Genomic DNA, 15,578 nt, shown 5'->3' with positions numbered 1-15,578 from the left:
CTTCACCACGACATCGACATCAAAAAGGTTTCGAAGGGGAGGTGAGTTTAATGGTTCTTACTCTAGAGGACAGAGCTCCGGAGGTCACTCAGTTCGACCAATTCAGTCTTCACTACAGACTGTAGTTGGGGGTCCACCTCAGACCGGTCAACACTTCTCTGAGAGGCCGATGCGTGAACCCAGAGAATGTTATGGATGTGGGGAGATTGGACACATTAAGAGGTATTGTCCAAACCAGAGTTACAGAACCCCACTAGCTAGAGGTAGAGGTGGTCATGGTAGAGGCCGTTATTCTGGAGGGCGTGGTGGCCGAGGTAATGGTGGTCACCAAAACGGCAGAGGTGAAGGGCAAACTGGAGCCACCACTACGCAACATGGTAGGGGCAACGGACAGACAAATAATGGGGCCCATTGTTACGCTTTCCCTGGGAGATCTGAAGCGGAGGCGTCTGATGCTGTTATCACAGGTAATCTTTTGGTTTGTGATTGCATGGCGTCTGTATTATTTGACCCTGGATCCACGTTTTCATATGTATCTTCCTCATTTGCTAATGGTCTTAATTTACATTGTGAATTACTTGACATGCCTATTCGTGTTTCTACTCCGGTGGGTGAGTCTGTGGTAGTTGAAAAGGTATATAGGTCTTGTTTGGTGAATTTTATGGGGAGCAACACCTATGTAGATTTGGTTATCTTAGAAATGGGTGACTTTGATGTAATTCTGGGTATGACTTGGCTTTCTCCGAATTTTGCGATTTTGGACTGTAATGCTAAAACGGTGACGTTAGCCAAGCCTGGGACAGATCCGTTAGTGTGGGAGGGCGACTACACTTCCAATCCGGTTCGTATCGTGTCCTTCCTTCGTGCCAAGAGGATGGTTAGTAAGGGTTGTTTAGCTTTCTTAGCACACCTCAAGGATGACACTACCCAAGTACCTTCGATCGAGTCGGTTTCGGTAGTCCGTGAGTTTTTGGATGTGTTCCCTGCAGATCTTCCGGGTATGCCACCGGATAGGGATATTGACTTCTGTATTGATCTTGAACCGGGAACTCGCCCCATTTCTATACCCCCTTATAGAATGGCTCCCGCGGAGTTAAGAGAGTTAAAGGCCCAACTTCAAGAGTTGTTGAGCAAAGGCTTCATTAGACCAAGTGCATCTCCTTGGGGTGCTCCGGTGTTATTTGTGAAGAAGAAGGATGGGAGCTTTCGGATGTGCATAGACTACAGACAACTGAACAAGGTAACTATTAAGAACAAGTACCCCATTCCTCGCATTGATGACTTGTTCGATCAGTTACAAGGTGCTTGTGTCTTCTCTAAAATTGACTTGAGATCCGGTTATCACCAATTGAAAATACGAGCAACGGATGTGCCAAAGACGGCTTTTCGAACTAGGTATGGGCATTATGAATTTGTGGTAATGTCTTTTGGTCTTACAAATGCCCCCGCTGCTTTTATGAGCTTGATGAATGGGATTTTTAAGCCATACTTGGATCTCTTTGTGATCGTGTTTATTGATGATATATTGGTATACTCTAAAAGTAAGAAGGAACATGAAGAGCATTTGAGAATGGTGTTGGAAATGTTGAGGGAGAAAAAGCTTTACGCCAAGTTCTCTAAGTGTGAGTTTTGGCTAGATGCAGTGTCCTTCTTGGGGCACGTAGTTTCTAAGGATGGAGTGATGGTAGATCCATCTAAGATTGAGACGGTAAAGAATTGGGTAAGACCTACTAATGTGTCAGAAATAAGGAGTTTTGTTGGGTTAGCTAGCTACTACCGCCGATTCGTCAAGGGATTCTCTTCTATTGCTTCCCAATTGACGAACTTGACTAAGCAGAATGTTCCATTTGTATGGTCAGATGAATGTGAGGAAAGCTTTCAGAAGCTTAAGACCTTGTTGACTACCGCACCAATTCTTACCTTGCCAGTAGAGGGTAAAAACTTCATTGTTTATTGTGATGCATCCTATTCTGGGTTGGGTGCAGTGCTAATGCAAGAGAAGAATGTGATTGCTTATGCTTCGAGGCAATTAAAGGTGCATGAACGTAACTATCCGACCCATGATTTGGAGTTGGCCGCGGTAGTATTTGCACTAAAGCAATGGAGACACTATTTATATGGGGTTAAGTGTGAGGTCTATACGGACCATCGTAGCCTACAGTATGTCTTCACTCAGAAAGACTTGAATTTGAGACAGAGGAGATGGATGGAACTACTTAAGGACTACGATATCACTATCTTATACCATCCGGGAAAAGCTAACGTTGTGGCAGATGCTTTGAGTAGAAAGGCGGGAAGCATGGGAAGTCTAGCTCATTTGCAAGTCTCTAGGCGCCCGTTGGCGAGAGAAATCCAAAATTTGGCTAATGACCTTATGAGGTTAGAAATAAATGAGAAGGGAGGATTGTTAGCCTGTGTAGAGGCAAGATCTTCTTTCCTTGACAAGATCAAGGGGAAACAGTTTGATGATGAGAAACTGAGACGAATCCAAGATAAAGTGTTGCGAGGAGAGGCTAAAGAAGCAACAATTGATGAGGAAGGTGTTTTGAGAATTAAGGGAAGGGTATGTGTACCCCGCGTCGATAATCTGATCAACACTATTCTGACAGAAGCTCATAGTACAAGGTATTCTATACATCCGGGTGCAACCAAGATGTATCGTGACCTAAAGCAACACTTTTGGTGGAGTAGAATGAAGCGTGATATTGTTGACTTCATTGCCAAATGTCCAAACTGTCAACAAGTAAAGTATGAACACCAGAGGCCCGGAGGAACGCTTCAGAGAATGCCCATTCCTGAATGGAAGTGGGAGAGAATCGCAATGGACTTCGTGGTTGGTCTTCCAAAGACAATGGGTAAGTATGACTCCATTTGGGTGATTGTTGATAGGTTAACTAAGTCTGCTCATTTCATTCCGGTCAAGGTGACTTACAATGCAGAGAAGTTAGCAAAAATCTACATCTCAGAAATCGTTCGATTGCATGGGGTTCCACTATCCATCATATCAGATAGAGGTACGCAGTTTACTTCTAAGTTTTGGAAAACATTGCATGCTGAATTGGGTACTAGGTTGGACCTTAGCACTGCATTTCACCCTCAGACCGATGGTCAGTCTGAGCGAACGATTCAAGTGTTGGAGGATATGCTTCGTGCATGCGTGATAGAGTTTGGTGGCCATTGGGATAGCTTCTTACCTTTGGCGGAGTTTTCATACAATAATAGCTATCACTCCAGTATTGATATGGCCCCATTTGAAGCATTGTATGGGAGGAGGTGTAGATCTCCCATTGGGTGGTTTGATGCATTTGAGGTTAGACCTTGGGGTACTGACCTCTTGAGGGATTCGTTAGATAAGGTGAAGGGCATTCAAGAAAAGCTTCTAGCGGCGCAAAGTAGACAAAAGGAGTATGCGGACCGAAAGGTTAGAGACTTGGAGTTCATGGAGGGTGAACAAGTCTTGTTGAAGGTTTCACCCATGAAAGGGGTGATGCGGTTTGGCAAAAGAGGTAAGCTAAGTCCAAGGTATATTGGACCATTTGAGGTACTAAAGCGAATAGGGGAGGTGGCGTATGAATTAGCCTTGCCTCCAGGGCTGTCCGGAGTGCATCCGGTATTTCATGTGTCCATGTTGAAAAGATACCATGGAGATGGAAACTACATCATCCGTTGGGACTCAGTGTTGTTGGATGAGAACTTGACTTATGAAGAGGAACCGGTTGCTATATTAGATAGAGAAGTTCGCAAGTTGAGGTCGAGAGAGATTGCATCCATCAAAGTTCAATGGAAGAATCGACCGGTTGAAGAAGCTACTTGGGAGAAGGAGGCAGATATGCAAGAAAAATACCCACATCTGTTTACAGATTCAGGTACTCCTTTTCGCCATTGTTTTTCTTCTTTTGATCGTTCGGGGACGAACGATGGGTAAATTGGTATCTATTGTAACGACCTGTTTAGTCGTTTTGAGCAGCAGATTTATTTCTGGAAAAACTGGCTAAGATTACGGACATCACGACGGACCGTCATAGGCACGACGGCCCGTCACAGAGGTCTCGTTTCAGCATACTTGGAATTCTGAAATTGGGTACTGAAAATCGACTCTCTGTAATCGGTGACGGACCTGCAGGACGTGCCGTCACATCCACGACGAGCCGTCGTAAGCTCCCGTTGCAAAACACTTCAACTCTTGAGAAATTGGTACGGGAAACGAGTCTCTGACCGTCAGGACGGAGGTGCAGGACGGACCGTCACAGGTGTGACGGGCCGTCACAGTCCACCTGGACTTTGGGGAGGTTGCGACGACCATCGTGACGGACCGTCGCAGGCACGACGGCCCGTCACAGGTTGCGCAAGTCCCAGGCAGAATCGGATTTCTTCACACGTTTTAAGGGACGCATTGGACTATTCTTTCCTTAATTATAAAGTTAGAGGGTTAATATTAATAAGTCTAATTACTTGGGGGTTAAAAGAGGTAACCTTAAGTTAATTAGTGGGTTTTATTGTCCTCTTTCACACTTAATTATATGTTAATTAGGGTAAAAGAAAGAGGGTTTTGAATAAAAACAAACAGAAAGAACAAAGAGAAAGAGAGGAGTCGATCGAGAGGAAGGAATATCAAAGCTTGGGAATTTGCTTGTGGATTCCAATTCTTCGGTGGAGGTAGGTTATGGTTTTTACGATATTCGTAGTGAACTCTTAATAGTGAATGATATGTATTGATAGTATTGTAAACCCTGCTATGTGTTTAATTGTATGCTTGCATGATTGTGATTATGAAATTGTGATAAACTAAGCATGATGAAGTTATTGAATCCTAAATCTTGAAAGAAACCCTAATTCACTGTTAATGATGATGCCTTAGTATAAAAGAAGGCTTGATAAATTATATAATGAGATTGATGATGCCTTAGTATAAAAGAAGGCTTGATAAATTATATAATGAGATTGATGATGCCTTAGTATAAAAGAAGGCTTGATAAATTATATAATGAGATTGATGATGCCTTAGTATAAAAGAAGGCTTGATAAATTATATAATGAGATTGATGATGCCTTAGTATAAAAGAAGGCTTGATAAATTATATAATGAGATTGATGATGCCTTAGTATAAAAGAAGGCTTGATAAATTATATAATGAGATTGATGATGCCTTAGTATAAAAGAAGGCTTGATAAATTATATAATGAGATTGATGATGCCTTAGTATAAAAGAAGGCTTGATAAATTATATAATGAGATTGATGATGCCTTAGTATAAAAGAAGGCTTGATAAATTATATAATGAGATTGATGATGCCTTAGTATAAAAGAAGGCTTGATAAATTATATAATGAGATTGATGATGCCTTAGTATAAAAGAAGGCTTGATAAATTATATAATGAGATTGATGATGCCTTAGTATAAAAGAAGGCTTGATAAATTATATAATGAGATTGATGATGCCTTAGTATAAAAGAAGGCTTGATAAATTATATAATGAGATTGATGATGCCTTAGTATAAAAGAAGGCTTGATAAATTATATAATGAGATTGATGATGCCTTAGTATAAAAGAAGGCTTGATAAATTATATAATGAGATTGATGATGCCTTAGTATAAAAGAAGGCTTGATAAATTATATAATGAGATTGATGATGCCTTAGTATAAAAGAAGGCTTGATAAATTATATAATGAGATTGATGATGCCTTAGTATAAAAGAAGGCTTGATGAATTTGGGGATCGGGTGCCACGTTCCGGTACCAGGATAGAATATGAGGATCGGAGTGTCACGTTCCGACACCAGGATAGAATATGGATCGGGTGCCACGTTCCGGTACCAGGATAGAATATGAGGATCGGAGTGTCACGTTCCGACACCAGGATAGAATATGGATCGGGTGCCACGTTCCGGTACCAGGATAGAATATGAGGATCGGAGTGTCACGTTCCGACACCAGGATAGAATATGGATCGGGTGCCACGTTCCGGTACCAGGATAGAATATGAGGATCGGAGTGTCACGTTCCGACACCAGGATAGAATATGGATCGGGTGCCACGTTCCGGTACCAGGATAGAATATGAGGATCGGAGTGTCACGTTCCGACACCAGGATAGAATATGGATCGGGTGCCACGTTCCGGTACCAGGATAGAATATGAGGATCGGAGTGTCACGTTCCGACACCAGGATAGAATATGGATCGGGTGCCACGTTCCGGTACCAGGATAGAATATGAGGATCGGAGTGTCACGTTCCGACACCAGGATAGAATATGGATCGGGTGCCACGTTCCGGTACCAGGATAGAATATGAGGATCGGAGTGTCACGTTCCGACACCAGGATAGAATATGGATCGGGTGCCACGTTCCGGTACCAGGATAGAATATGAGGATCGGAGTGTCACGTTCCGACACCAGGATAGAATATGGATCGGGTGCCACGTTCCGGTACCAGGATAGAATATGAGGATCGGAGTGTCACGTTCCGACACCAGGATAGAATATGGATCGGGTGCCACGTTCCGGTACCAGGATAGAATATGAGGATCGGAGTGTCACGTTCCGACACCAGGATAGAATATGGATCGGGTGCCACGTTCCGGTACCAGGATAGAATATGAGGATCGGAGTGTCACGTTCCGACACCAGGATAGAATATGGATCGGGTGCCACGTTCCGGTACCAGGATAGAATATGAGGATCGGAGTGTCACGTTCCGACACCAGGATGAAATATGGATCGGGTGCCACGTTCCGGTACCAGGATAGAATATGAGGATCGGAGTGTCACGTTCCGACACCAGGATAGAATATGGATCGGGTGCCACGTTCCGGTACCAGGATAGAATGAGGATCGGAGTGCCACGTTCCGGCACCAGGATAGAAAATAGAGGAGCGGAGTGTCACGTACCGACACAAGGGGAAGAAAGATAATGAATCTTGAAAGATAATGAATATACTCAATCTAATGAACCCAATTCCCAAATGAGTATGGTATTGAGGCTTGAGTCCTCATGTGTGAACTTAGTGGAAATTGTTAATGATATAGTACTCGTTGTTGCTACATGTTAAGCATCATAGTTGATTTTATGATATTACTTGATATATATTATCTTCTATTTTGAGTTGGCCGATGATATCTACTCAGTACGTGTGGTTGTACTGACCCCCTACTTTTATGTTTTCTTCTTTGTTATTTGTGGAATGCAGCAAACGTTCCGTCAACTTCAACTCAGCAGTAAATCAAGCCAGTCTTCGACACACCGGATCTTCAGGGTGAGCTAACGCTTCTAGCTTGGACTGGGTCTTCTTCTTCGAGTCTTGATGCCTTGAACTTCCGGCATGGACTAGCTTTTTAGTTATTTTTGTTCTTAGACATTCTTAGTTTAGTAATTTGAGATAGACGTTCTTGTGATGATGACTTCCAGATTTTGGGGAATTAATAGATGTTGATTTGTTTTATTTAATGAGTTTAAGTCTTCCGCATTATTTTCTGTTGATATATGTTAAAATGATAAGGGTTAGATTAGTTGGTTCGCTCACATAGGAGGGAAATTGTGGGTGCCAGTCGCGGCCCCGGTTTTGGGTCGTGACACTAGACTATGACCGAAATTTCAGAGACACACCTTAACTAAACTAAGGTCCTATTACCCCTGAACTTTTTTTTTTTTGTAATTTTATACACCTTTTGTCTTATGTGGCACTCTATGTGACTCCACACAATTGAGGCGCGTCAGAAATATTTGAATGCCACGTAAGCCAAAGAGGTACACAAAATTACAAAAAAAAAATTGTGGGGGGTAATACGACCTTAGTAAGGTTTGTCTTTGGGATTTCGATCATAGTCTAGGGGGTACTTGTGCATTTTCCCTAAATATTATAAAGATAATTTTATTTGTCAATTTGATTAACAAGTAGTGACAAGGTCGCATTTGTTTCCATTAAGATTAAGACGTTTGAATTTGAATACACATTTAAATATTAAGATTGTATTAAGATCTAGATGTGTAAATCTGAAAAAACATCTTAATATTAAAATATTGTCTCTGAATCTGAACACTAAATTATTGGGACAGTTTGTTTTGAATATCTGAATGCACATATGAAATTAAACGTTATATCAATAAAATATTATAAAAACCTTGTTAGTAAAATAGTTTTTTTTTCATATAAAATAATATTTTGAACATTTTTACCGTAACAAGGTAATATGATTTATCTTTTAAGAACTCAACATCAAGTTACATCATTAATATGACTATTTTTTGCACTCAAATACTTTGAGAATCTAATATAATGCAGTTAAAATAGTTTATATAGAGTAGTAAATATATAGTTTAGGAAAATATTTTATTTTATTGTAGAAATTTTTTATTGTTATCGATCAAATAACTAATACTTTCTTATTTTTTAAAACTATGCTCAATATTATATCATGTGAGTGCTTATCAGTTTAGAAAGTAAAAGATGTATATTAAGTTAGTATAAATAGAGGAAATTATAATGGCAAGCATGTAATTAATATTAATTAAATAAGAAAACAATTTTTATGAGTTGTCGTGATTTAGTTGAATTAAGATAAGAGTCTTATTTTTTAGTCTGAATAGTGTTAAAGGTGTGTTACAGATCTGATTCATTCAGATATATCCACACCCATTAAGAGGCTTATAAGAAAATAAAATAAACGAACTTAATTAATTGAATCTGAATAATTAAGATCCAGTTCTTAAAAACAAACACACTTAAGAAGGCAAATCTGAATTATTAAGATTCAAACCCCATTAAGTGCAAACAAATGAGGCTTAACATAATGTAATATTGTTTTGTCGATATTTATGATAATATTTTTAAATTATAATTTATAATTTAATTTAATAATTATAAAAAAATATAATTTTTTAAAAAGTGGGTTGGCCCGGCAAGCCTGTAGCCCACGTACTTGTGGGCTGGGCCGACCATTTTCTGGCCCACACAGAAAATGGGCTAGCCCGGCCTAGCCCGTAAAATGTCAAAGCATGTATGGGTTAGCCCGGATGGGGTGGGCGAGCCCATATTGACAGCTCTAATTACCGGTAATGCATCGATAGGGGCTTCTAACATGGTTCAAGGAACATTAGATCCTTTTAACCCCGCAGGTCCAATAACACAACGTAAATATAATAAGGAATTAGATCGGAAAAATTTAGCTAAAATGGTTTCTGTTTGTGGTTTTCCTTATAGTTTTCCTTCAAATCCCGGTTTTATTGAATATATTCAACAAACTTATAATTCGGATTATAGAGGCTTTTCAAGAAATACTGTTAAATTTAATGTTTTTGAATATCAAGGTAAACATTGTCAATTTCTTCGTTGTCTATTTAGCATATTAGATAGTAGAGTGTCTATAACTTCAGACATGGGTCGTAGTGTTAATAGAAATGATTATTTAACTATTACTGCACATTGGATTGATCATGATTGGAATTTGCTAAAAAAATTATAAGTTATAAACTATGTATAGAGAAAAAAACTTGTGCATATTTAGCTTCAACTATTTTAAGTGTTTTAGATTATTACATGATTATAGATAAAATAATGTCTATCGCATTAGATAATGCATCTAATAATACAAACGCTGCTAAAATGTTAAAAGTTAGATTATGTCCAACTGACAATAATGTTTTTCATGTTAGATGTGTTATAAATATATTAAATTTAGTTGTGCAAGATGGTATTTCATTATTTGATTGTGGTAGCGTAAAAGTTGAATATGTTGTTACCTGGATTTTTCATACAAACAATGCGCTAGAATTAGGGAATTTAATGAGCGTTGTTTACTATATGAATTGTCACCTAGAAAAATTCCAAAACATATTAAAACAAGGTGGATTTCTCTTTACGAAATGCTTTCGGTCGCTTACAAATATAGAAGATCCATACAAATGGTTTTTAATGCTCATAATGCTGACCCATTATATAGAATTTGTGATGAAGATTGGGAAGAAACTAAAGAACTATTACAATTTTTAAGACTTTTTTATGATGCTACTGCTATGTTTTCGGGAATTTATTATCCTACTATTTCATCCGTATTGATAAATATTTGTGCTCTTTCAATTCAATTTTGTAAATATAAAAAAAATAGATAAATTTAGAGTTGCAATTGAAGGTATGATTGAAAAATTTTAAAAATATTTTTTTCCTATTCCTCAAGTTTTTTTTAACGGCTATTTTACTTCATCCTGCTTATAAATTACAAGGTGTGCAAGCCCTCGTTGACACTTTTTATGAAACTTTAGAAATTTTACCGGAAGAAATTCAAATTGTCAAACGTGTAAGTCTAGCATAAAAGTAGAAGCAAAACTGTTGTATGAAAAATATAGAACTATTGAAAATTTTCAAGGAGAAGTTGGTCAAACTTCTAATGTTGAGATTGATTTGTCACTTCCAATTTCATGTTATATGCGAGGTTTTCTTGGTCTTAATTCTACTAACCGTGATGATTTTGAAGAATATCTTAATCAATCTTTAGAAGTATTGGAAATCAAAGATGGCAATGAAGATTTATTAGGATGGTGGAGTAGGCGAAGCGATGCATTTCCAACTTTGAGCAAAATGGTTCGTGATGTTCTAGCTATTCAAGCTTCATCAGTTGCATCGGAGGCTGCTTTCAGTGCGACAAAGTTTCAAATTGGTGATCATAGACATTCATTGGCAGAAGACAGTTTGGAAACAACAGTTTTATTTGGAGACTGGTCCAGTGCCGAAAGAAGGAATAATAATTTGCCAAAGTTAAGTAAAAAACAAGCAAGTTGGATCAATACACAAATTGAATGCAGTGATGATGAATTAGAGGCACAAGAATTTCTAACAAGTTTGCCAACACCGGAGGATATCACCATCGATATGATGCGACAATTAGAATTAAATTTTAAAGGAGAAAACAGATTTTTTTAGATTACATTCGAGAACTAATTGAAACACAACCCTTCCTAGAAGGTGGTTGCGTAAAATTAGTTACTCATCTAATATCTGTAAAAAATATTAGTTTTACGTATGAGAACTTATTGAAACAGAACCCTTCCTAGAAGGTGGCTGCGTAGATTAGTTACTCCACTAATATTTGTTAATTGTAACTTCTAAGTTCTATTGAATAAATTTGAAGTTTTTAACTTTTGTTCAAGTTTTTTTTATACAATTATTGTTTTGCATTTTAATTTTAATATATACAATTAAATATATACTTAAGTACTAAATTAATTTTAAAATACTTAATTTAAAGTTTACAATTTACATTACTTTAAAATATTTAAATTACAAATTTAAACTTCTCAAATTTGAAATTTAAAACTTTAAAGTTGAAACTTGAAATTTGAAACATGAATCTTAAAATTTGAAAATTGAAAATTTAAATCTGAAATTTTATTTTGATATTTGAAAATCAAAAATTAAATTTAAAATTTATTAGCTAAAGACGTGTAATTTCAATAAAAATATATAAGTATTATAAAAAAAAATCCCCCGTCCCGTGTGGTCCCCCTAAATCCCATCCCATCCCGTATATATAGTGGGACGGGATAGGACCTATTTTTGTCCCCCCAAATCCCGATCCCATATCAAATCCCCTCTCGCCGTCCCCCGTCCCTCTTCGTCCCGTCCCCCAATCCCCTTCCTCGTCCCCTTGCCAGCCCTATTAAGAGCAAATATCCCATTGAATACGTTAGCCTCGTCTTGAATCACCAGCATGGATGCATCCCATGCAGCAAGAGCTTTCTTCACTACGTAGTCAGCTACAACTTTTTTGGCTTTCCTCTTGGGTACCAGGTCCCTCCTTCTAACTTTTTCACCTACAGGTCTTGGATACTCTTTGGTTTCAACCTTGTGCATGGGGCAATCTTTGATGAAATGCCCTGGCTTTCCATACTTGTGGCACAGGTGGTTTCCATTTACAGCTCTGTTTGAGTTTTCTGCCTTTCGTAAGCCTCTATGTTTCCTTTCCCATTTTTTATACCTTCTCGTGAGGCATGTCACGTCCTTATCTTCATCAAAAATTTCACCAGATATCATCTTGATAGCTAGAGACTTTTCTTTCTTCAACTCCTTCATTGATGCTTCTTGAAATATGTTGAGTGGAGCAACCATCTTTCCACAGAAATCTCTCTTGGTGTTACCCAGCTAGAGAGCACCCGCTCTGATACCACTTGTTGGAATATGTGCGTCCACTACCAGTCAACGGACCAGGTCCCTTGACACGGCAAAAATAGTGCAGAAGATTAAACAATATGAAGAACACAACACAGGCAGTTTACGTGGAAACCTCCTTGCTCAAGGGAGTAAAACCACGACCTGTCACACAAGATATTCAACCGTTTTCACTAATCTTCACAAGCAAAAGTGAAACCCGATACAATAACGTGAGAAAAAGCTATTAATCTCACAACCAAGCAATAATTCTAATGCTTGAAGTGCCTAAGCCTATTTTACTCTGCCCACTAAGCTATCACCACTAGACAACTTAGGATTCAACTAAGCAACACACAGGTTGCCCACTAATCACCACGCTACGGATGACTTAGGATTTTCACTAAGCAACACACAAGGTTGCCCACTAAATTAGATTGACTTAACTAACTTAGACTTTTCAACTAACAAAAGAATCTGAATCCTGTATAGATTAGGAATAGATTTACAATGTAAGCATGGAAGAAATAATCCTAAGACAACTAAGTAGCTTGAAGCTCTATCAAGTCCCTGTTGCTCTTAGGATGATCCTTCTTGAAGATGGCCTTTGCTTTTTGAACTTTTGAATTTTTGAAATCCAAAACTTTTGTTTGCCAAAACTTGTGTTTTTGTTGTTAGAGAAGAGACTATATTCAAATGGACACAAACCCTTGGGATGAGGCTATTGGCAGAGCCTGCTGTCATAAAAAGTTATGCACCAACCCCTCAAACTTGGCAGTTTTTTGACAGCTGTCTTTTCGTCCTTTTCATGTCGTAGTCTTGCGGGGACCAGGTCCCTTGCAAACTTCTTTGTGAGTTGTTGAAAAGTCCAACCTCTTCCATTCTGATTTGTTCAGTATGCTGGTGCCTCACCTACCACTGACAGGACAACTTTACAGTTGTACACCATTTTGTATCAGATGGAGAGAACTCTGCTAGGGACCAGGTCCCTGCATTTTTTAGGATCATCAAAACACCTAGAATATAACATTTTCCCCCTTTTTGATGATAGCACACAAATATACCTCACACTGAGTTTATCATTCATCTCATTGTCAGCAGTTCCAATAACAAGGATTTTGTTCCTTGTTAGATCGATAAGTTTGTTGAATCATCAAAACTTCATATTATCATCTTAACTCAGCTTCGAACTAACACAACTTATATCACAAAGGTTACGGCACCCCATAACGATGTCACTACTAAGGGTTTGGCTTCCCTTATACATGCTCACAAATTTGTTGTCTGGTCTAATACGCACTGAAAACTCATAATCAATTGTAAATGGCTCAGACTCCTCCCTTTGCATACCTAGGAACAACCCAAAGCAATGTTCAACGCCTTGTTGGTCTATGTTGCAATGCACGGAAAGAAAAAGCTCTTGTCCACCTAAATGGAAACCCTGCGAATAGAGTTTGCCTTCAGGAAAGAGGATAACACACTCATCTCTTTTCAAATCCAGGTAAACAACAGACTGTTGATGAGGTGCTTCGAACTCGAGAGCTTTAACAGATCTGAATTTGTATGACCACTCCATATAACAATGGCCTAAATCATTCCCCACATAGGTAGAAATTGCACGTTGTTGATAAGGTTCTTCAGACTTGTAAAAAAGAGCCTCCAACAATAATTTTGAAGCAAGCTCACAATTGAAGTCATTACACTTCATGATTTTCTTCAGCTTAATTAGTGCATGTCATGGCTGAAAATCGAATAAGGAAACAAAGATGTGAGGTCCATACTTCTCGTCGATCCTCAAACTTTGGGTAATGCATACGATCCCACTTCAAAATTGCAAAGTCATAGACAACATCCTCTGATTCAATCTGAAGAATATTAGTGGACATAACAACCTTAATTCTAGAAAGAGGCAAACTCAACGCCTCTTTTTCCAAACTTGAAGGATTTAAAATAAAAGAATGAAATGAATACTGATATGGAAATGCAAATCACCGTACTCTATTAGCATTATAGATGGTTAATGTAAAAGAGTTTAATGTTATTCACTTGTTTATGTCCCTGAAAAGGAGGCTAATAAAAAATTTAGCCACATATGCTAATGGCTGAACTGCATCAACATCTAGTACTTAAGAAGGAAGATCCAAATAGCGCAATGTTGTTTCAGTTGTCATGTGTTGATTATGCAGTTCATTGTTGCAGTATCTCATGCAAGACGTCACCTCAAACTTATCAGTTGTCATCAGCACATCAACAACACCACTTGGTGTTATACTTGATAAGATATTGCAATATATAAACTTCAACAGGTCCATCAGAGCGGCTTCTTCTGCTCAATAAAATTGAAAAAGGCAAACACACATTAAGATTTTGTTTTATTACTTGATTCAATCAAGAAAGAAATGTAGTAAAAGGATTTTTCTTACAAAAAGTAAAAATTAATACTTACCCGACTCATGAGTTTGTATAATTACATATCGTTGCTCTTCCATTCCATTCGAGAACAACTAATAAGAAAACAAATAGTTGAAATTAAAAAAATACAAATATTTCAATTGAAGACAAAATATATTGTATTAAGGAGTACTCACCTTAAGAAATAAACCACTTTTGGCAGCAAAAATAGGAGAACTGATATTTACCATTCTCACATTAAGAGGATGACTTTTAGTCATCACAATATTATACGCAATTTCTCAAGCCTTCTTATAGATGCTTCTTCTCGTTTGTCATCAACATCAGACAAGTGAAAGAAATAATAAGCATACAAAATGAAATAATTAGGAAAAGTCAAGTAAATAATAGTGAAGAACTCCCAAATAACAATACATCTCATAAGTGTCATCATCAAACATGAACATATAAAAACAAATTCAAATATTCATTCGTTCTTACCTTTATTTTGAAATAAAAAAAAAGAGAATTCTAAAGTGATGATAAAAATTGCAATAGCTGTATTTGTAAAGAAAATTCAATTACATCCCACTAGGGATGGCAACGGGGCGAGGTGGGTTTAAGGCTATATGAGGCGAGATGGGTTTAAGGCTATATGGGCGGGGGGTTTAAGGTTACGTGGCCGGGGCGGGTTAGAGTGGATTTTTTTAAAATTAATGTGGGGCGGGACGGGTTGCGTCTAAATATGATCTTAAGTAGGTTCAAACTTAATTTTAACTTTTTACGTGTTAATGAGTGGTAGAGCACTATTTCTCAAGATAATTTCATTAAAACTACTAAAATATTCAAGATAATAAATGAAAATAGTTTAATAAAAAATAATATATTTTCTTGCATGTTTTCTAATTGATATCTAAATAATATTTTAAGTCACTATCCTAATAAATTAATACAACTTATGAAAAAAATTATTTTTATGAATTTAATTTTTTTATAATTAAACATAACTAGAAAAAGAAAATATAAGAAAAAGTTATGGGCGGGGG

General features: G+C 37.7%; 1 pseudogene; it reads right to left on the bottom strand.

Moving 5' to 3' along the window:
• Nucleotides 1–13,315: 13,315 nt before the first annotated feature.
• Nucleotides 13,316–14,381, bottom strand: LOC107027698 (annotated as a pseudogene).
• Between the last annotated feature and the right edge of the window lie 1,197 nt (nt 14,382–15,578).

Source organism: Solanum pennellii, chromosome 8 (genome assembly GCF_001406875.1).
Source record: "Solanum pennellii chromosome 8, SPENNV200".
Classification (NCBI taxonomy): Eukaryota; Viridiplantae; Streptophyta; class Magnoliopsida; order Solanales; family Solanaceae; genus Solanum; species Solanum pennellii.
This window is presented reverse-complemented; position numbering and strand designations above follow the sequence as displayed.